Source organism: Andrena cerasifolii, chromosome 12, assembly GCF_050908995.1.
Source record: "Andrena cerasifolii isolate SP2316 chromosome 12, iyAndCera1_principal, whole genome shotgun sequence".
Classification (NCBI taxonomy): Eukaryota; Metazoa; Arthropoda; class Insecta; order Hymenoptera; family Andrenidae; genus Andrena; species Andrena cerasifolii.
The window spans coordinates 3,888,588-3,912,676 of NC_135129.1; the positions used below are offsets into that span (position 1 = coordinate 3,888,588).

Sequence of the window (24,089 nt, forward strand, 5' to 3'; positions counted from 1 at the left end):
TACGGGAACCGGTGTTTCCATCACGGCCATGGCCGCTGGTCGCAAGAAATATACGTTCCACACGTAGGAACGCGGCATTAGGGAGTCCCAAGTGGCGTTCGGTTCGCCGTTCGGTTCAGATGTGGACGCGGCCTAATACCGTCTGAAATCTTACGCGTTCAACGACGATATAGCTTGTTTTGCGAACATTACTACGAAGGGAAGAGGCTCGTACTTAACCTAATAGTGAAAGGAGATCGAACCACGGCTGAAATATTAAACAAAGATCGGATGTTGGATAATTAAACGGCAGAATAGTCTCTGGAATAGAAACCTGAAATCCCCACTGGAAGGATGAAAGACATCGACAGAAATCGTATCGAGGTTACCAATATTATTAGCGTAAAATCAATTTACCCAGAAAAGGAGGAAGTTCGTTCGGGATCCGCTACTGACGAATGTCAACTCGATTGCAACGTTCTAAAGATACACAGCCGTCTGCTGCGTCATCCTTATCTCGTATGAAAGTGATTGTACGACGCGCGAGTGTGTCATACGGCGAAGAAAAAAATCACGATTGCGACTGCTATTGTAAGCATCCGTATCGTTAGTAACGATTCGTTAGTGATCGGCCGTATGGAACCGGTTTCCAAGCGAAATTCATTAGAGCACAGATTGATCTTGTTGGCAGCGGCCGCGACCGTCGGGGGCGCGCGCATCTGCATAAAAGTAGAGGGCTCCATCCGCGCGTTGCACTCTGCAGAATTGTTGACAGTGGCGATAAATTAGCCTGCAGCTTATCTCTCGTTATCTGTTATTTATCCTTTTTCAGAGCGCGGCACGCGCTTTCTAGCGCTGATAAATTGCTTCAAATGGGTCATACGTATACGCTGCGCCGCGACTCTTCTCTCTCTCTCTCTCTCTTTTTTTTTCTTCTGTCTTCCCGTTCTATCTGCGGAATTCCTATCGCGTTAGTTGCTTCGAATTTATCGAACTATCCGCGGCGCTTAACGCGAGAGAAAACTGACGTGTAAACTGCGCGTCCAACTACGTCCATTACGAACTTTTTGCGCGATTAAATTTCCATTACGATATACGTTTATGTATTTATACGGCGGTAATTACCGCCATTAAGATAGCACGGCCCGCTGCACGTATTTTAATTTCTGCTTCTTTTTTTCCTACTTTTTTTTTTCTCGCAGCGTTATTCCCTTTTCGCCATTGGGAAACTCGGTATTAGAGCATTTTAAAGCACATTGTTACATATGTAAGTTTTCGATTCAATGCGGCCGTTTAAAATTACTCTCGATCGCGATTTGTTTGCGGCGCCTTTAATATTTAGCGTCGCATAACTCACTTCGAGTTTCATTTCGATGAAGCGAAAGCAAGCGCGAGCGTGGAGATTTTTTTTCCTTCGGTTTCTAAGAAATTGGAATAGACATAATTGCAGCCGATTATTGAAGTAATGGTAAACATGCTATTTTATTTTGGCAAGTGAGTGTATGAAGAATTTGAAAATATTTTAGTATACACTTTAATGAAATGCAAAGTAATGTCGACGTTATAAATTGAATAACTATTGATCCTTCAGAGTTTACCACTCCCTGTTTAATTTAAAAAATGTTGTCAGCTGTATTATGCGCTGTGTCTAATATGTATGCGTAAATGCACTTGCAGAATTAATTATTTTATACAAAATTATATTTCTGTGGCCACTATAATTCAAATAAAACACCAAATATGAATAATTCGTATTCTAATGGACGAAACGTACAATTAGAAATTAAACAATCTCTTTATTATTTGAAAGGTAACTTTCATTCGATGCTGAAATATTACTTGATCGATCGTTGGCTAAGAGGAATATCTAAATAGCTGTTTGATGAATTAATATTGCGTTAGAAACCTGTGTGAAATATTATAACCGATTATACTTTGATAATATATTTTGTTAACGTTTCTATAAACAGTACCGGTTACAACTTAACATTACTAAGCTGAATGCAACTAAGATTACCACCCGTACTTTAAAATAAAGTATCTTACGTTATTCTACGTAAATGTACTGTATACTTTTGAATAACAATAAAGTATGCATAATGATGTTGCGTGAAACTTAACGCAATATTACTGTACGTAGTTCTCAACGTACACAAACCATGATCATTTCAAAGTAATTTCTTATCTTCTGTCTGTTCCTGCCACCTCAGCATTTACTGAGAAAGTTTTCTCTGTCACGAATGTGAAGTGGCAGGATCAGAGAAACACGGTGTCTCTTAATTTAATAAAGAATGAATTATTTATATATATTTTAATATGCATATTAATCGTGCAATAATAGTTATTTAAAAATAATAAAAACAGTCTATGTAATACTAAAAGCGATAAAAAATATGTTTGGAAGAAATGAAAACTAATAAGCTTAAAATGTACTTTTTGTTTTTTCGAGCGCACTTTTTCATACTCCGTTATTTTCCTGTAAAAAAAATGGCAACCCCAGGTGTGGGCCACTCATAAGCTGATTTTGACGCTCTGTAACTTTTCCAATAGGTAGATCCTACGTAGATTGTAGAATATCGTGGATATCCGTGGAATATCTCTGTTTTTTTCAATTACCGAAATAGCCTATCTTCTATATCCAAAACAGATACCTTTTTTCCAAAGCCGACTTACAAGCTATTTTTTCCCTGAAAATATCATATCCTAACGAACAACTTTGTAGATTTTTAGCTTCTACTATTGAAGTTTGTCATAGTTACAATTTCTTGAAGATTTTCTTCGCTTCTCCTCGACATACGGTAATCTACATTTCTTTACAAAAACTGTGATAAAAACTCCAATTAAAAAACTATTGAAATACATTCCAGAGACTTTGAAATTGACTCATGATTTTTTTCATAACGATTGGATTCTTTAGATGAGAATAGCGTTCATTTCGAGTCGATCGAAAAAAGGGGTGTGTCAAGGAAGGGTTAATAATACTAAGCTGAATTTATTTAACACTACATACAAGTACAGAAGTACATATAATCTTGAGGACTTTGCAAGCAGAGAAATTTATTAATGGAAATGTCACGTGAAAATGCTGTGTCTTAGGTTTTAAATAGATTATCTGCTCGGTAAGGAGAGGATAGCCCTTATTTTTGGTAATCAGATGAGTTATTTGTAATGTGTATGAATCTAAATCAAGGAATAGAACGTGGTGGGTAAGATGTTTAGGAAGGAATGGCCACAATATCGAATAGATTCCTAACGACTAAACTGCGGATATTTATGCAAATGCGTATATTGATATGCAAACATAATTTCGCGTATTGCATATGCTTTGTTAAAAGACATATGCATATATGTAACACTAGCTAACCCGATACCCGGTTTCACTCGGGAATTATTATTATTATTTATTATTTTAGATAGGATATTTATAAATAGCCCATAATCTAATCTAGGACGTATGTAATGTATATACAAAATTTCATTGAAATCCGTTTAGCCGTTTAGGCGTGAAAGGCTGACAAACAAACAAACAACGTTTCACTTTTATATATTATTATTATTAGTATAGTATGTAACATATTCCTTTTATATCTTTCTCACTGTGTTTGGTTGCTGGGAACTAATAAATACCCGGAGCTACAATTTTAGATTTAGGGTCCACACCCCCTCCCCACCCCTTCCCCCAAAACCTCATCTCGATCGACCACTGGGGCCTTTCAGAATGGTATCCGAAATTTCGATACGAAAAATTTATTTACACACGATATTTAGGTCGGAAGGGTCACGATCAAGTTTGCGTTTAATGAAATCCATTATTCGAAGTTATCTCGCGTTGTGGTTAATTGCGTGCAACATAGCTACTCCTACATCGGAATTCGAGAGAAAAGGGGAGAAGGGAGACAGAAAGAGAAGAAACGAAAACAATGAAACACGTTCGTACGTTGATTAATATTCAACCTAGCTTTGGTAAACACGACGAAATCGATCACACATGGCATACAATATTTTTCATCAGAAACGATGGAAAAATTCTCGTCGAGTGTATTTCGATGAAATTAAAAATATAATACAAAGAAACAAAAAAGACTAATACCACTGAGTTATTTAAAAAAAACTAAATGTTGCTCTGTAATGCTGAAAGCAATGGAAAATATGTCTGGAGAAAATAGAAACTAATAAGATTAATTTTTAATTAAAACTAATTAAGATTATTTTTTATACGCCGGCGATAGGCAGTTTTACGCTGTCTCCCTATAAAAAGGTGGTAACCCTATCCTAATATTCCTAATAACACACTGAGGGAGATCAAACTAGCAGCGATAGTGAATTAAATTAAAACACCACTGTGCTAGTCAAATTGTTAATTATATTTTGGAACGAGAGCCAAAGGACGTGCTTCTCGGGCCTCTGCAGCCAAGGAGGCGTCATTTTGGGAAAATCCCGAGTTGGGTACACACAATATTGCGCAGGTCACGCTCTTGACGAGACGAATAAATCCCTGAACGAAAAAGCTGAGCGAAGAAGAAACTAGCTCTTCTCTCTCGCGCATTATCATTCCGCGTATCTTTAAACAGCGCGATGCGTCAGTTATAAAATATCATCAGCAGGGTTGCCACCTTATCACCATATAAATCCCGGGGTGCCACACATTCTAACCCGGAGATTCGAATATAAACCCGGAGACGGAAAAAGCAAAGACAGTTTCGTTCCCAAATATCCGGAAAACAGATGTGCAATTATTTTAAGCTCAAACACTTCAGAACTTACAAATATACATTTTTTTAAATTAATAACTTTTATTTATATAAAATTCATACTATTCTATAATACCACAATTTCTTATTATCTCATTTTTGTCCACAACCGGGAGATTTCTCCAGTAAAACCGGAGCCCGGAGATTTGCTTCAAACCCCGGAGTCCCCGGGCCAAAACCGGGGCCTGATCATCGCCCACATAGCGCGTAGTAACCTCAACGCGTCGTCCACTGAATAAATAGAAGCTATCCCATCGATATGGCTGTTTATTGTTTAATTCACGCGCAGCCAAATGAGTCGTTCGACGGACGTACGCGTGTTTTAAGCAGCGGCATGGCGAGATAAAAATCCAGGGGGAAGAAGCGAAGATACTCACAGATACGAAATGGTCGCGTGGTCGAGGAGACTGTCCCAGGGCTGCTGGTCGATCACTCTTTCTTACAATGGATCGGCTCGATGATCGGCGGTTAAAAACGATTCCCCGTTGCGGACGGATCGCGGGACCCCGTGCTACGTGGCTCTTTCTTCGTGGCCCTCGGTTCTTTCCCTTTGCTCGCGCGTCTCCGTCGGTGCTGTGAAACGCAGACAAAAGACCGCTGACTTCGCGCAGAGATTCGACAGTCTATTGTCCTTCCCTTCGTTTCCGGCCCCCACGGCTTTCACGCATTTATCTTTCTCCTTTCCGCGTTAATCCTTCGACCCCCTTTTGTTTCGCCCCTCCCACCCTCCCGAAAGTGTGGCCTTTCCTCGTCGTTCGAGAAGGACCCCATCGTGTACGATACATACAGGTTGTGATTAACTTCGCTGCACGGACGGATCGAACGTCAGCGTTGCTGATAAGAATACGTCTAGATAGATACCGTGAGATTTGCACGTACCTGCAACGTGTCTGATACCTCAGCGATATGTCGCGGAATGATAACAATGCGTCGGTTGCTCGTTGCGCGCGATAAAGGTATCTTGCTTCGGAAGATGCTCGCCGCGGTTAGCGCAGCGCGGGGCGCTCGTTTCAGTTGGCGTTGACCGTGTTTCTGGAAAGATTTGCTAGTAAGAAAGGTGGACGGCAGGTTGAGGGCGCGCAGTGCACCTGTTTGGGGTGCTTTTGGGATAATGTTATTTGATGTATTGTTTCGAATTCTGAGGTTATTCGGTTATTAAGAGTATTATTTTTATTAATATCGGTTCTTATTTATTTAGAAGTTGCTGTTTAATGTTTTAGTAGAGTATGCGATATTTCATATTTCATATTTCATATTTCATATTTCATATTTCATATTTCATATTTCATATTGCATATTTCATAATTGCATATTTCATATTTCATAATTGCATATTTCATATTTCATATTGCATATTTCATATTGCATATTTCATATTTCATATTTCATATTTCATATTGCATATTTCATATTTCATATTTCATATTGCATATTTCATAATTGCATATTTCATAATTGCATATTTCATAATTGCATATTTCATAATTGCATATTTCATAACTGCATATTTCATATTTCATAATTGCATATTTCATATTTCATAATTGCATCTTTCATATTTCATAATTGCATATTTCATATTTCATAATTGCATCTTTCATATTTCATATTTCATATTTCATAATTGCATATTTCATAATTGCATATTTCATAATTGCATATTTCATAATTGCATATTTCATAATTGCATATTTCATAATTGCATATTTCATAATTGCATATTTCATAATTGCATATTTCATATTTCATAATTGCATATTTCATATTTCATAATTGCATATTTCATACTTCATAATTACATATTTCATATTTAATATTTAACCCCTTAACGACACACTAAATTTTAGAAAAACGATACAAAATTACAACCTTTTTTTGTTTCTATTTTACTTAATAAATGTTTATAAACTGTAATGAAACAGTGTATTTTGAAGAAAGCGTTTAGTTTTTATTCTATTGAACGTAATATTACGGAGGTAGAAATTTTAGATTGTTCGCAAGAAAAGTAATATTACGGAGGGGGGTCTCAACTGAAGACTCTTAAGGGGTTAATATTTAGTATTTAATATTGGATATTTAATATTTGATATTTGCTATTTGATACTTAATATTCAATACTTTGCTGCAAGGAGGAGGCAGCTCCATAATTTACTGAAATGAGTTATAGGTAGCATTGAATGTAAAAGAAATTCTGAATAGATTGGTGCAAGAAAGAGGCATATCCGATAATTCAGTCCCAAGTTATGAGGATGCTAGTACTTGCGCCCTATCTGTATTTGCTGAAAGAATTCATGATTTAGTAAGCATATTTCATTACAATTTTTCTAAAATTGTGTAGATTGATGTTTTCTGATATGTTTCGATGTAAATACCAATACATACATAGTTTTATAATATAATAGTAGTGGTAATAATTTACCCGAGATAAGTGGATCTTCATACAATTCGGTGCAAAAAGGGGGCAGCTAAAAATTTGGAAAATTTACCCTGCCAAAGAGAAAATATATTTTTGCTTAGTAATATATGCAATTTTAAATGCTGTGTTAATATGCAGATTTTAAGCGGGTAAAATATTTTGAATATATATCTAAAAATCTTTTGTTAACACTGATTTTATTAGTTTCCCAAAAGTTTGGAGCTGCAACACTCTGGCTGCATAGTCTTCAATAATTATACTTATATTCAATTATATTTATAACTGATGTTTCATGAAAGTTTGAAGTACTATTTGTATTAAGGATTTTTTTGTACAATAAAATCACTATCTATATTTACTTTGGAAAAAATGTCTCGTTTTTAAACATATTCATTCAAAGTAATTTACATTTGAATCAAATTTAGAAAAACTTCGTAATTCTGAAAAACCGTGCACAGAAAAAAGACTGGTATAATAATAATTGATGCGTTTTGTTCGCGTGAAGGTAATTTGTTTATTTCCAAATGAGCCGACATCTCAAAGAACCTGCGCGTTATCGTACAGACTATTGATAAAATCGCACATTCCTTTTAGTCGGCTACCATAAAAGATCAGCGTACAATTTGTCACTTTGTTTTTAAAATTCAATTGAGAAAAGTAATTTCTCTGAGATAACAACGCAATGAAATAAATAATCAGCAGTCCGGCTACTCTCAAATTACAGTTCACTAAAATTGGAGTGTTCACACTCAGCTGAACAAATTATACTAAAACACTGCGACTACACGATATTAAGGAATTGCGTTCAAAATAAATAATACAAATACAAACATTCCGAATAAAGAGTAAAATTTCATTAGAATAACTATCCTCATAAATACTTATTGAAATATTTTTTGATCATTATTCGCCAATTTGCAATATTAAAGCTATTAAAATAAACATATAAATATTTCTCCCGGTGAAGCATATTTGACTTGCTCTTCGTCTCTTACGAAGCGCTCCCTATACGCTGCTCCTCAAAAAGAGATTTATAAACGTATGCGCAAAAAAATGTAAGCGATGGTTCGACAAGCTTCGCGAAATTTATTTATTTCCGATGCATCCAGGCAGTGGTATCCGTAATTCGTGAGTTTTCCCTCTGTATGACGCGAGTATTTTCTATCGCAGTGACAGTGCGAATGCATAAAAAATGAAGAAAAAAAAAGTATAGAGATATCGGCTTCCTATTTAGAGAGAGGAAGAGGAACGGTATTTCATTCTTCTATTAAACCTTTTTTGTCTCCCGCGCGGTGCACGCCGAAGGAAGTCGCTCGCGTATACAGAACTGTGGCCTTCGTTGTCCGCGATTAAATAAAGCTTCGTCGAGGAATGGAACGGAGGAGCGAATTATTTAACAACATTCACAAATATTTAATTTCGATTTCCTGCGGATGCACCAGCGAATTGAAGAGTGTATCCCTGCGCCGCGAGTTTAATAAATTATACATTCGTCGCACGGATATAAACTTTATGACGCGATATACGTTATTGAATGCGATAATAGAATTTGTGAAGCAGCAGTATAATGCATCGCGTGATAAGCGTGCGACTTCTAGAATTGCAATGAAGCGATAAGATCGCGATGTATGTATGCCGTGCGTGCAACGCCTTTTTGTTTAGCACCCAATACTTTTGCACGTACATTTGCCGACACGATAGCGCGTATTATTTAATTAGTGTTACTATTATTACCTTCAGAATCAGTACTTACTTTGATTGCAACGATTTTAGCAAGCTGTGTGCAGTTTAAAATTTATCGAAATAGAAATGGTTGCATTGAGTTAGTTTGTAATAAATTATTAGGACTTTAAAGATTAGCGATTGAAAGACTTCGGTTAAGCCATTTCAGTTAAATCACTTTATTAAACTACTATTTATAGTGATGACTGACTGTTGTGAATTTCGTTCCGATGGTAGTAACAGCTCTATTTTATAGTTTGAGCGATATAAACTGTGGCGAGCGAAACGGTTGGTAAAGGATTCGTGGAAAGAACGCAGACACAACAAACAGTCGCGAAGCCTAACCTTTCCGCGTCCTTTAGGGAGACGTTCGAGTAGCGACGTGGAGGGGTCAAGCGTGGCCCAGCAGTCAGTCCAACGCGAGCTGGCGACAGTAATGATAGTTTCTACGACTATAAAATAAACTTTCTTATTATTTTATTCTGTAAGCAAAGTGTGATCATTTTCCTACAAGCATCCCTGCATAAACTCTATGCTAATTTTACATTCACATTTCAGTTGAAAGATCCACGGAAGTCATACAATTTGAGACCAGAGTGGTTACAATGGATTTAATATGTAGTTTCCAAGATATCAGCAGCGAATAATTAGCTGTTCAAGGTTATGTGTACAAGGTAATGCAAGGTTACTGTACAGCATTTCATGCAAAATAGACATTAAGGGGCGAAAACGTTTTTCCCTTTATATTGACAGATTTCACGTAATAAATGACGAAGAAAAGTTTTCTTTACGTTGCGCATGTGTACCGCGCATTATTGAAACCCTGAAATAGTGCTGCAATCTCGCGACTCATTATCACTTCACTCCGTTTCCTGAAATATAACGCGTCAGACACTTATCGACAGATAAATGCGAGGTATGGTGTAATAGGTTATTGAAACTACTGGCGTTGATAATGATGTTTATAAGTAACTAAACAGCCTACGAGAATTTACATTACGGCCATCTGATGTGGTCTCCTGATTTAATTGGGTGCAATTACAGTTTCTCTACATTAGGATGACAATTATACGACCAATGCATAAATTATTACTTATGTAGTTAACGAGATTGACTCTATAATACACAAATTTTAATACCTAATTATTAGGTATACGAGACATCAGTTGATACAAATGTTACAAGTTATTTATGTGGCAGTTAAATCATTGAATGCCATTTTACTTTTAGAAGAAGTCTAATTTTGCTAGATTAGATATTCTATTTGTGGGGATTGCATGTGCCAACCTTACTGTTAACCTGTTAACTGACGTGTGTTAAACCAGATAATGTTTATTCATTGAGCAACACGAGTTAACTCGTCACTTGAAAATACTTCTTCACTGGGCAAGACGAGTTAACTCGTCACTTTGAAAATATTTCATTGAGCAAGACGAGTTAACTCGTCACTTTGAAAATACTTCTTCACTGGGCAAGACAAGTTAAGTCGCCACTTTGAAATACTTCTTCACTGAGGAAGACGAGTTAACTCGTCACTTTGAAAATACTTCTTCACTGAGGAAGACGAGTTATCTCGTCACTTGAAAATACTTCTTCACTGAGCAAGACGAGTTAACTCGTCACTTTGAAATACTTCACTGAGCAAGACGAGTTAACTCGTCACTTTGAAAATACTTCTTCACTGAGGAAGACGAGTTATCTCGTCACCTGAAAATACTTCTTCACTGAGCAAGACGAGTTAACTCGTTACTTGATAATACTTCTTCACTGAGGAAGACGAGTTATCTCGTCACTTGAAAATACTTCTTCACTGAGCAAGACGAGTTAACTCGTCACTTTGAAATACTTCTTCACTGAGGAAGACGAGTTATCTCGTCACTTGAAAATACTTCTTCACTGAGAAAGACGAGTTAACTCGTCACTTGAAAATATTTCACTGAGCAAGACGAGTTAACTCGTCTCTTGAAAATACTTCTTCACTGAGCAAGACGAGTTAACTCGTCACTTGAAAATACTTCTTCCCTGGGCAAGACGAGTTAACTCGTCACTATATAATATTAAAAAATTGTGTTCGTTGCAAAAGAATGCAAATATCATTTGTTTCTTATCACCACTGCAGAGGAAATATACCTTCTAATGTTTTTTCACTTCTTTTTGGGGGGTTTCTTTTGGTTTTACCATTTTTAACACATATGGTTAGTAAATTACAATTAAAATTCATGTGTTTACTAATAACATTTGTTGACTAAATTCTTTATTTATTTATCAGTGAATCCTTCTGTCTTGAATTTTATCTTTCTATTTGCATCAGCAATAAGAATAACACTGAAATAATATTAATACCTAAGTTTGTTTAGTCATTTCTCACTACCCAGCTAGGCAGAACACTTTTGTTCGACAGATGTGCTGGTTAACAGGAATAACGTGGGTTCAAATAAAATAAAGGGCCTCGTTTTTCGTTCTGGTTAATTACATGGGTAAATAAAATCGTCTCGTATTAATTTATCGCCCAGGTGGATATACACGTGGATATCCATTTTAGTTCATTGTAATTGTCTAATAAAGCGTAAAGTTTACGTAACGCGTCTGTTACACGACCGCGTTACACGCGCATTCGTCGTGCACGTTTGATAACGGTATATGATTTGTCGGGACTGAGTAAGCGATAAGGGTGGCGTTTTTTCCCATTCATGACGAGCCGTGCGTCGCGAAAATAAATGTCTCGCGTGCGAAACGACGGAATCGTAACTTACACCTTAAAATCGCCCACTTACGTGCTCCCCCCTCTGTGACTATCGAGACTCTTATCTAGCCTCCTATGCAAAACAGCCCGATGTAATAATTTCCCCAACTAGTTTATCGAAAATCAGCCGTGATAATTTTTTTTTTACACCATTAATTGACCTTATATGCTGCGAACGTTACATCTTCCGCACTCTGCAGCACTGCGCGCGATAACGAAATAAATTAGTTTAATTTACGCGTGCCTCTTACATGTAAATCTCGAGTCTCGCGTTGTGAGTGAATAATTATCTTGCCGCGAATATTAGTAGGGATTAATCTCCTTTTATGAGTGTATTAAATATTACAAGGTTCCTGTAATATTCCAAGAAGCGAAGTAAATGTGTGGATTTTGATATTATTAAGTTTCATAACATCATCGTACCTTGCGTTACAAGTTTTATTGATAGTTATGGTTGTGCCGCGGGGCATGCTGTGATTTTACATTCTGATAGGTTTATTATAATCTCAGACGATAGAATTATAGCGGCATAAGCTTCATCGTCGAAAATAACAATTGTGTTAAATACAGGTGTTATTTAAATAGTCCCTATTTAATTAGAACTCTTTAATTCCGGATTACTTATTTAATGCAACATTTAAATTCGCGTAATAAAATACTTATAGCTGGAAATAGCGTTCGAAATGTTTTTGTAAATTTGCAGATTGCGAAATTGTAATAACTTTCCATCGTAAAGAGTGCATTTATAAAAAATACTGCTACGAGTCGCGTACATAGTTCACACTTCGGATCACAGAAAAAGCTGCGCATTGCGTGCAGGCTAAATCACTGTGATAACCTAATCGACGAAGTAATAGAAATAATTGCGTTTCACAATGCGTAATGGACGGACACTGCAGCGCGATATCGACGCGCATTTTGTAACAAAGTGTGAGGTAAACAACATGGCAATGCGTTTCCTTTGTAAATGCATCCTATTTCTGGGAACAGATTGGCGCTTTTAGCGGCATTAAAATGGTGCCATTAATCGTATACTTGATGTATTTCGTGTGCCTGGACTTGCATAGCAATGGCATGTACACGTGTATAACTTTACGTTCGGACCCCTGGACATGGCTGCCTAATTTATAGCGCGCGTTGTTGCATATGATGGAAGTGATAAAATACATTTAATTGAATGGTAAGAAGCTCTAAGGGGCGATTAAAATTAAATAGCTTATCGGACTAGAGTGTTAAGCGTAACACGGCTAGGAAGTGAATTAATACATCATGGTATAATGAAAAGTTCGTGCGTAATTAACGAAAACAATTCAATGCCGCTTGATTTATTTGAACCATTATCATTCCAGCTATATTATCAAGATGGGCTGCAATTATGCGAAGCTTTTGGTACAAGTGTGAGCATCGATCAAAATTAAATGATCAGTAGTAAAAGAATAAGGCAGATAATAATCTTCGAAATTTTACTATACATCAGTTTAGATATTACATTTATACAGGGTGTTCCGAAAGGTTGATAAGTCCTTCACTTCCCAGTCTTTAATTGGAAATCGTAGTTCGCTTAGATTTGTTAGAGAATTCTTCAAATATTTTAGCGTCATCAATTATCAAATAATTATATCTAGTATGTTATCAGATCAGTTGGGATTTTTACATAGACTGTTCTGCTATTAGGATTTCAGTATCTCATATTGAGGAGTTAGGATCTTTTTTGTGATCTCAAATAAAAGTTCCTCAAACACTTGCTGTGTATTAAAGAAAAGCTGCAGAATTTATACTTTTAGTACATTTCATTGCGAAACGTGTTGTCTTTAGTAATAATTTTTTTTCATTTTTACATTAGATTAATAGGTATTCTCAATATATTTTAGCGCCATCAATGATCAAATAATTGTATCTGGTATGTTATCAAATCAGTTGGGATTTTTGTTAGAGAATTCTTCAAATATTTTAGCGTCATCAATGATCAAACAATTATATCTGGTATGTTATCAGATCAGTTGGGATTTTTGTTAGAGAATTCTTCAAATATTTTAGCGTCATCAATGATCAAATAATTATATCTAGTATGTTATCAGATCAGTTGGGATTTTTACATAGACTGTTCTGCTATTAGGATTTCAGTATCTCATATTGAGGAGTTAGGATCTTTTTTGTGATCTCAAATAAAAGTTCCTCAAACACTTGCTGTATATTAAAGAAACGCTGCAGAATTTATACTTCTAGTACATTTCATTGCGAAACGTGTTGTCTTCAGTAATATTTTTTTTTCATTTTTACATTAGATTAATAAATATTCTCAATAATATAGCGTTATTCTTATGTTGGATCTGTATATTTGCAGATTCCTTCCAGGTTTCTGAAGCCGCGAAGAGCGTGTTCTTTCCTCGTTTGTTACCTAAATTGACGAGCACTGAAACCTATGCATTACAGTCCGTTTTCCCGCGTTTAAGCGCGATCGATCCGGGACAGCAAAAACTATTCTTTTCCTCTTGGCCGGAGAGGCTTCCGCTCTTCTTTTAATTAAAAGTCGTTACCGACCAGGCTCAAGTCAATTCAAACAGAAAGTTTAATCACTTTACGACTCCGTGGACGTTGAAGGCAAGTTGCAATCTTTAATCAGCCCTACGGAAGGTTACCGTCTCGTCATTTGCGCTCGTCGCGGCTGGCATCGCACAATTTGGCCGCTTCGCACGCGACACTTCTGCGGCCCGGAGAATCTGAAAATCCTTAAGGATTAGTGGGAACAATGATTTTTCACGATTTTTAAAACAATGGATCAATAAGTATCCGTATGGGGAAGAATTTCTGAATTTTGCAGTAGCTTTCAATCATTAAATACTTGATTTATTGTAACAGATTGAACTTCAAATTTGCATTGACTGAAAATTAAGAAATATGGAGCAACAAATTCTTACGCTTAAGATGCCAATGCCTTTCGTGGTGTCGTTTATTGTTAAGAAGTCCATTCATTGATTCCTAATTTCGTTCGTTTCTTTTATGACGACTGATATCTCAGATATATTTATTTTCACTTATTTTCTATTTTCTCTTCAAATTTTTAAACCACCGTTGTTTCTGCCAAGTGAATAATATGTTCAAAACATCAGCCATGGGGCAAATAGAAGTGTTTCGTGTGAACAGGCCTTAATCACTCATTAGTGAAAACTCTTTTTTATTCAATAATAATTCGCTAAATGTTGTTGTATTTGTATATACATAGCGGACCCAATTTTTGCTTGAAATAAAAAAACCGAAGTTTTTCTTAATTGAGACGAATTTATATCGTCGATGAATGAAAAACATTTATGCAGAAATTAAATTAAACCATTTTTTTGCATAAGAAAGTCGGAATTTGTCCGTCAAAATCGTAACTTTTTCGTTAAAGTCCCATAACATTGTAAATTTTAGACATTTTTCTTATTTTTTAATACATCGACAATATAGATTCGTGTCAATTAAGAAAAACTTCGGCGTTTTTATTCAAGGCAAAAATTGGATCCACTGGGATGTACATAATTTGACAACTCCGGCGGCGCGGCGCTACGAATTTTTCGCGCTTCATATATATACCAATAAAACAATATTAAATGAATTTTTATTGAATAAAAAAAAGTTTTCTTGTTGTCTGAATATACAGTAAAGCACCCTCAGAGTTTTGGAAAGATTCCTTTTATATTTGTTGAGAAAATAATTCTTAAAAAACCATCGTGTTTTCAGCGTCCCAACCCAGGGTCCCCTGTTAAGGTCTTTTCGCACATGGCACTTCTGTTGCCGCCACTTGGTATTTGAGACACACCCTCCTATCAGAAATAACGTTAATTTAACAGAAATGAAAAGAGCTAGAAAGTACCTACGTGAATATATTCAAAAGTCCTGTCACGAGCCACGAAAGTGTCTCGCGTGAAAAGGCGCTTCATCAAGGTGTTCAGTGTCACTGTACTGTAAAGCCAGAACACGGTAAATCCTAAGAATTACCAGTATAACCGAAGAATTTACCAACCGACTATGGTAAAAGCGCAAAGTAATGTTCTGCTTTGATCGGTAGTTGGTTGGGGTTAGATTTATTTAGCTTCAACTTTTGAGAGATTTAAGATAAAAAAATGTGTTTCAGAAACATACCCTCGCCATCCACAATTGCTGGTTCAAATCCCCGTAACCATCCATTTCTGAAGCACATTCTTTTTATCTTAAGTCTCTCAAAAGTTGGCCGCTAAACAAATCTAGCCTCAACCAACCGCGACAGCCGATGCCAACGAGAACTCAGGACAAGTAGATTTTCCTAGAACTCTCTAAAACTCATGAAAATCAGTTTCCCTTTGCATCGATTGTCGGAGTTGGTTGGGGTTAGATAAGAGTGCGTCAATGCCGGGTCTACATTTTTTAATCTATAATTTCTGAATGGGACTTTTGTGGCCACCCTTGTTGGACTCCTCTACTCATAAGCTTCACCGCACTCGTGCTTTATAGATGTAACAAATTCTATTTCAATTTTAGGATACGCTTTATAATTCGGAAAAGAAGGATTTATATGCCAGGTTCGTGAGTAACTCGTTGATTCGACGCTTGCGTGGAAAGAAGTGTCGTAGGGCCCGTTGGGCCCTTTACTAGCACTTAGGAGTTGTAGATTTCCAGGATCTTGGCTAAGGTGTGTTTTAGGGGAGAAAGCACCTAATTAAGGCGCGGGGTCCTTATCGCGGGTGGCGTCGAGAAGAAGGGTGCAGACGGCCCACCTGCCACCCTTATTGCCCTTCGACAACGCACAGTGGGACGAACTACACTTTTTTCTGTGAAAATCGTAGAACTTTGGATAGAAATAAGATAGAGGGGTGGGTCTTTTTCGAGGTTAAAGTTAAGACGTTGCAGAATAAGGGAAAAACATTGAAAAAGTATGACAGACAAATTTTGACCTAGAAGATCTACATACGTCAAAGTTGACATTGTTTAAAACAGTTGCAGTTTTTCCGTTATAGTCAGTTGCGGATTTAAGAAAAAGGCCCAGGTGGCAAGAGTTAAAAAAACGGGCTAAGTATAGTAGTACAGAAAAAAAATATAGTGTTTAAATACCTATACTTAATCATATTGTTTTTGGAGATGGGGCCCTAGGAAGGCCCTCTGGGTAGGGGCCCAGGCGGCAAATGCCCATCAGCCGCCCTGTTAAATCCGCCGCTGGTTATAGCGCGTGGTTTAAGTTTTCCATTGACTTGTTACACATCATTCCCTACAGATTTTAACGCGCTGAATTCAAATCTGGCCGCAGAATTTGTCTTACCGATACTCGGGCCTTTCCAGTAACATAACGATCAAAACCAGCAGTGTCTTCGATCGCGGAAAGAGAAACGCTCTTGTATTATCGACTAGCGCGAGAGATGCAGCGTGTTGCTCGTTACGATATAATTAGCACGTGGCGCTGTACATTTTCCAGTGTACATGCCGTGCACAGCCTTGTGGCCGTGTTACACCGTGCCGCGCGCTGCAACCAGCGATATTGTAACAGGTGAAAATGTTGTCTCCGTCTAGACCCCATCTTACTCTTAACATGTTGCTGCACTTCATGGTTTGTTAATTTTTTGAGGAGCTCACCAAGTGGCTCCTAATTTCCCTTACTCCTTGGTATTAAGGCTTTTTCACGCGAGATGTTTGTGTGGCGGCTGATATAGTGAGATATATTCATACCTTTTTTTGGGGGGGTGGGGGTGAATTAGTTTAGGGGCATATTTGGAGCAATAATTTTTATTAGAAAATAAAGTTACTTGTAAGTATTCGTTTTAATTTTTAAGCAAAATTAAGTATCGGTATATTTTTATTCAATAACCTCCCCGAAGAATCGAAGGATAACAATACATTTTTTATAAAGTAATTTCTATTCTTTTTTATTGTGTATAAAATCTTTAGGAAGAGTATCAAGTTTCCTGTAATGTAAGTCATCTGATTCCTTTTCTCCTGCGTTACGTTTTCCTATAAGCGACGATGATCTCAGATTTGGTTGAGCGGAGTCAGAAAAGGTGGAAACGCGCTGTTGGAAAACTGTGGAAATTGTGTATAACAGCTCCTCCCTTCGAAAAAGTATTTGCGGTGACAAATCTAGATAACTCTGCATGATGGAAGTGATAGACAGTATTGCAATTTTCAAGAACGTTGTTTTCGATTTCCCTTTTGTGTCCTATCTCTGCTATCACATTTCACATAACTTTTTTGATCGAATATTTTCGACTGACAATGAGTTCCTTGAATTCCAGACTGGACGAATTCCAATATACAGATTCATATTAAAAAAATCTAAATTTGCGCGGAACTTGTTTATAACTTTAAGCTTTAGGAAACTCCTTCTTTATGTTTTATCGCAAAGATATTGATTAATTAATTAATAGATATTATATTAAAAAAATTTCATAACTACCTGCCAGTCTGTTAAAATATATCAAATTTTCGTTCATACGGTAAATAAATTATCTGATTTCTTAGCGAGATTTCTAACTAAAGGGGAAATCGTTCAGTTTCATAATTACACTGCGGAAGTTTATGCAAATACATATTTTTATAGAGATGCACTAAACAAGTGGGGCTTTGATAAAAATATGTTTTGTCATTATAGGGGTTTAAAAATATATTTTGAAAACATATTTCTAGCATATACAGAACTTGCTTACTAATTAGCTCGAGAATAGTAGCGGCCGCGATATAGCGAGGTCGTACCTAATTATCGTAATAAATATCATACTTGCATAAATTTCCGCAGTCTACTCATTAATACTTGCAATACTATTAACTTTTGCATCAGTCAATTGATAGTAGGTAATGTCCTTAATCATTTATAATCCACTGCACAGAAATTCTACCAATTAACATTTCATTGGGAAAATAAAAACACGTTTCTGTATGCAAGGTTATTTTGCCATTGCATTCATGGCAGTTCGAACACATCAATATTTATTAAATAATCGTGTAAAGTGAAATAATAATATTTAGTATACCATTTGAGTCATACCTGAACGCAATAGGGATGCCACAATATACAGGGTGATTCAGAATTTTGTGTCATAAAGTTTCATTGATTTCCCCTTCTGTATTAACTTATAAAATATCTGTTTTGATAAAACATGATATACGTATACAGGCTGTTCACGTTATTACTATGCAGCAGTGCCGTTTTAACAGAGAGGCGAAAGCGGCAGCCGCCTCAGGGCCCCTGAGCTCAAGAGGCCCCGGAGCTCAGGGGGCCCCTGAAAAATTGGAAAATTAAATAAAATACAGTTGTAAAAGCTAGAAAAGAATGGAAATGGGCCCTCCAACTGTGCCGGAAAGAAAATAACGAATAGGTACACCAAAATTTAGATTTTAAAATGGGGCCCTTTTGTCGTGGAATACACCCCACGTCTTATTTATTTAATTGTTTTAATATTTATTCACTTCGCGTATTAGCGTGGTATTTTTGATTTTGTTTAATTTAGAATAATTTAGGGGGCCCATTATGGAGCTCGCCTCAGGACCCCCGAAAACGATAAGACAACACTGCTATGCAGTAATTTTTCTGTGAATTGTACTACTTTCTACAAGTGTGGCAGGATTGATTAGTTAAAATTTTTAGTTTAATTTCTTTGATGGGAGCCTGTAATTTATTTTACATTATATGAAGGCGATTGTCAAGATGAATTTAACGACATCAGATACAGTAGGGTTGATATTTATATGGGGGTAGGGAGAGAAGGAAATAATTTCAACATTTCATATCAAGAAGAAATATTGGTAAATACAGTGACGTGGAATAGTTAAATTACTTCTGTCGTTCCTCATCTCCTGTGACTTTGACCGGTGCCGTATCGCGTTTCGTTGAATTCATCTTGACAAGCACTTTCATGATAAAGAAGAACGTAGCCTTCCATTTAAAAAGTGGAAAATCAACCAGTGGGTATTGGAAATGTAGAAATTGATATAACCAATCGCGTTACTTATAAAAAATAGTAAAGCTTTTTCCACTTTTATTTGTCCATGCATTTTTCTATTTACGAGAGAAACACTGGATAAAAATATCGCGAATACTCTGCATAGGAGATAGATTTTTTATTTGAAAGCGCGAAGCTTTATACAGGGTATTTCCGAAATCATCGCACACCGCGAAAGGAGATGATTCCTCATGCAAAAATAAGTCGAAAATAAACAAATAAATTTTCATAGAATGCTCCATTTTCGAATTTAAAAATGGGACTAATAGGGAAGCTGACGCAAAATTCAGCGCAGAGGGCGCCACTAGCGCACGTACCTTTGCTAACTGTTGATTTCAAAATTAAAATGACAACAAAATCAGAAAATTATAAAATATTATAAATGTTTGAAATGTTTTTATGCTAAAGTTGACTTCTAATATATTTCCTTTCTTTTACCAGGTTTGACGTGTTTATAACCTAAAAGTTTATAAAAAAATTATAAAAAATTAATTCTTTATATCTACATAATTAATAGCTAATAATAACAACAATAATACTTATAAATACATGCACTTATTATAGAAATACAAATTAAGAAGTAAAATAACATACTTTAAATACACCTAAAACACCGATGACAGGTGGAAAATGCGCTGGTAGCGTCACTTACACTGCGTTCTAAATTAGAGCGTACTCGTTTCGCGCAGGGATACACTGTTGATTGGTAGTAAACCGGCAGGGCAAGTGCTACGACCAATCGCGTGTGTGAGATCCGTGGGAGCTGCGCAGATCGGTCGCAAATCGGTAGGGGCGTTGGTACACTCTTATATGGAACGCAGTTTAGAGAATATGTACTCTCCGAGTGGCGTCGCGGCTGGGAAAAAATTGCAGTCAGTTTCCCCCACTCTTAATTCAGAAAATCGATTTTCTCAAAAGCAAAGTCCCGACGAGAAAAACTTATTCCATAATTTCGAACTGTCCCCAGACCAGGATTCATTTCATGTACAGTCGTAGCGTATTTGCTGATCAATCCTGCTGCGATTTCAAAATCGATATTCTCGAAAAGGAAGCCCCGTACGAAAAAATATCACTATTGTTTAATTTTAGTGGGAAGCGTATACCTTACACATTAACTTAAAATAATATTAGCAGTTAACACTATTTCATTATGTTTAATTTCCTTTAACTTATATATTAATATAGATATGCATGGCTTAGAGCTCCTTACCGCTTCAGCATACAGCACGTAGTGCTTCACTCTCGCTCCCCTCCCTCGCACGCACACTCTTATCGCTATAGGAGTATTGGAGCAGAGATTTATTTCCTCATTCCAACAACTATACATTTTCAACTTCTCCTTCCCCTCCTCAATTCACCCCCTTCCTGGTTGAATCGCGATTTCGGAAACACCCTGCAGAGTGCACTGACAGTCGGTATGCGTATACCGTGCATCCGTAGACGAACGGTGGGTTGCCTATCGCCAGGCGCCCGGGATCCTCACTTTCAAAGTCCTGCAATTTTGTTGTGCGCCATCGTATGGCGAAGGGGTACTGAGAAAAAATGTTTATTTTACCATGCTCTAGACGCATAGCACGAAGGTTTGAACCACCTCCTGTAACGGTGGAGCACAGCACGGTTGTCCTTGTTGTCCCTGCGGCCGATTTAGAACAGCGTTGATCTCCTCCGCACATGCTGGTCATCTCGGCAGGCTGTGCCAGGCGCATTGCCGACATGCCGTTACTTTGGCTCTGGCCAGCACGTGGATTTTATGTGATTTTACTCGCACGATTACCGCACGCCGGCCCAGATATCTACGATTCTAGCGGCTGATAGTTAGAGCTAGCGGCCACTTGTCCGCGCAATTAATTCTTTCCTTTCCTCCTTCATCCTCTTTCTGCTCACCGGCGTATTTACACTAATTTACAGTATCCCTTGACAATCGTGTTGTTATTTTTCACGTCGGCAAGTTGTTCGTTCCAACTGTGAGTTTGCGGAGCTAAATCTACGAGTATCTAGGGTAGATGTCCCATTTACTGTCAGTGTCCCTGTTACTGCCACTTTATTTAGTTCACTTTAAAAAAATGTAACGTATAAAGAATAGACGTATAAAGAGTGTACTATAATAATAAGAAAAACAGTCCCAATTTTGTGATAAATTCTTTTTTACACTATGTCTCAAGTTTTTTATATTAAAATTTCGGATGATATTTCACGGAAAGGGCGGGAAACGCTTGTTAGCCTAGGCGCGCTGAAACTCCAAATCCCTTGGTTGTCTGATAAAGAAAAAACGCTAGAAGTACGCAAGTAGTTAAAAAGACTGTTTTGCAGGTAGTTGCTTATAAAAATTACTGGTACTTCATAATGGTGCATCTTTTGACATTTTTATCTGACATCCTTTACGAAGGATTTCATTATGACAGATTTTTCAAGAAACAAAAGATGCACCATTCATAAATGTTGCATCAAAATCTGTCACTTTGACAGTTCTGGTAGAAATAAATGTAGGTGCGTATACATTATTCGTCGGTAGTTCTGGTATTAAGCTACAAATACTATACTGAAGTATATAAATTTCACCTAATAGTACATTAAAGTATGAAATAATGACACATAAAAAAACAAAATAATTGCTATTTTTATCGCACATAACATTTCTCAATTTCTTAATTTGTCAAACCTCAGCAAGCAAAATGTTAGAAACAAAGCTGAAAAGATTGTCAGCAGTCTTATAATAGAGCCATTAAATTACAGTTCTCGAAATGTCCCCAATGTGGTATTGGTCTCCCCATTTCGACCCCATAGACGCCGCCTATAAAATATTAATGGAAAGCGATATATCTAATACGAAGCGTCTATCGGTCCTTATTTCATCACGGAAAATGTTGGGTGGAGCTCCGTTCGCCGGAAGCGAGTGACATAATTCTCAAGACGGCCCATTTCTACCGTCGCGTCGTCTGGTTCGACTGGCGTGTCAAGTCGATCAGATTTATAACGAGAGAAGTTCCACTCGTATTTCACCTATTCTATCGTACCAATACGCAAATACGTATTTATCTAAGGCATCGATTCGGTGCGCCTCGTCGGAGCAAACCGATTCGATGATGCTCGGCCGTCGACACGGTTCCCCGGCTCGATTTCGCGGACTCGAAACGGCGGAGGGAAGAGAAACGAGCCTCATTAGCTGCCTCGGGATTGACATTTTCCTGTCGAATCGGTCGACAACGCGAATGTGCTCCTCATATTTTCAGCTGGAATATCAGAGGTTCGTTCGATTGGATAAAAATTCTCGGCCTCGTGGAGATCGGTCTAATGAAGGCGCGATTAATTCTTTGAAAATTGTAGAGCAAGTGGAAAGAAGAGTACCCTTTCGAGCAGAAGGAAAAAAGCAGACTCGCGGAGTCGTCGTTACGCTGTGATGTATGGAAATTGTTAGAGATGTACCGAGTAGGATTTTGGCCGACTAGCCGATTAATCGGCCCCCAAGAAGCCGACTAGTCGCCGATTATAAAAATGGCCGGATAGTTGGGTTAAGGGGAGGTTTCGGTCTAGAGCTCCAAAAAATAGGTGATCTTTAGGAATTAATTAAAGGAAACCTACTGTATATAATTTAATGGGACTTGTTGCATTGTATTAAGGATGTCTTAAGTTGTAGAAATATATTTTTTGTTTTATAATTAATCATTACAGACGGCACTGGGGAGTCGTTAAAGTCAAGGAGTCAAAAAATTTATTCAAATCGATTGGACCTGTATCCCCAAAAGTTATTATCCGATTCGACTGAAACTTTTTTTATTTTGAAGAATATATACAATATGTGCACTAATACATGCTCTACACATAAGAAGGAAAGAAATAATTTTCAACCTCATACTATCGGTAAAAAAAAATCGTCTAAATAGTTTAGTGCTGTTTCGAGCGCCTGAGGGTGGCGTAACCCCTTAAGCGACTAGTCAGCCACTATTCGGTGCATCTCTAGTAGCAAAATTAAATAAAACTTGTTAGAAAAAAGAGAGAGAAAAATGGGTAAGTATTCACAAAAAGGGAGCCGATCAATCGGCTTTTTTTCGCCGACTAGTCGCCGACTACAAAAGTGGCCGGATAGTCGGCTTAACCGACTAGTCGGCCACTAGTCTGTACATCTCTAGAAATTGCGAACGGGTATTTTCGATATCCGGAACGACTTAGTTGATTGGACGAAAAATTTAAATGAATTACGCTGCGAGAAAATACTGACATTTTCCATGTTAAGTGATTAAGTCAGAGTTGGGCATTATTCGAATAAAAATTTATATAATCTTCAAATCATCTTCGAATGAAATGCAGTTATTCGAGAATAACGAATACATTTTTATTCGATTGATATATATGCTAATGATAATAATATTTTTTTAAACAAACTGCGCACAATTTTTAAATTTAATTCACCGAAAGTGAAATATGTTACATACAGGGTGGACACACAGTGTTTTATTTTCAGGGCCTAAGTCAGATCGAAATTCTCTATCGATTAAAAGTTCTCTCGTTTACCATATGCGCGGAAAATACTGAATACG

General features: G+C 37.1%; 1 protein-coding gene and 2 long non-coding RNA genes across 5 annotated transcripts in view; 2 read left to right on the top strand and 1 right to left on the bottom strand.

Annotated features, from left to right (window-relative positions):
• Exu (maternal protein exuperantia) overlaps window positions 1-24,089 on the bottom strand; it is a 170,693-nt gene that overhangs the window by 6,334 nt on the left and 140,270 nt on the right. The window contains exons 1-2 of one of the 3 annotated variants that reach the window (XM_076823785.1): window positions 5,610-5,624; window positions 5,108-5,303 (exon numbers count right to left, since the gene is read on the bottom strand). The exons of 1 other annotated variant lie outside the window; for it this stretch is intronic. The gene's annotated coding sequence lies outside the window, so the exon portion shown is untranslated. Of the gene's footprint in view, window positions 1-396; window positions 537-5,107; window positions 5,304-5,609; window positions 5,625-24,089 lie in introns of those variants that run through there. One more of the 3 variants, XM_076823789.1, reaches the window with a different exon arrangement.
• The window catches only part of LOC143375070 (uncharacterized), a 34,561-nt gene continuing 16,096 nt past the window's right edge, over window positions 5,625-24,089 (top strand). The window contains exon 1 of the long non-coding RNA XR_013086800.1: window positions 5,625-5,853. This is a non-coding gene — a long non-coding RNA (uncharacterized LOC143375070). The remainder of the gene's footprint in view (window positions 5,854-24,089) is intronic.
• On the top strand, window positions 12,202-13,360 carry LOC143375071 (uncharacterized). Its single transcript, XR_013086801.1, has 2 exons — window positions 12,202-12,791; window positions 12,961-13,360. It is a non-coding gene; the product is annotated as an uncharacterized LOC143375071 (long non-coding RNA).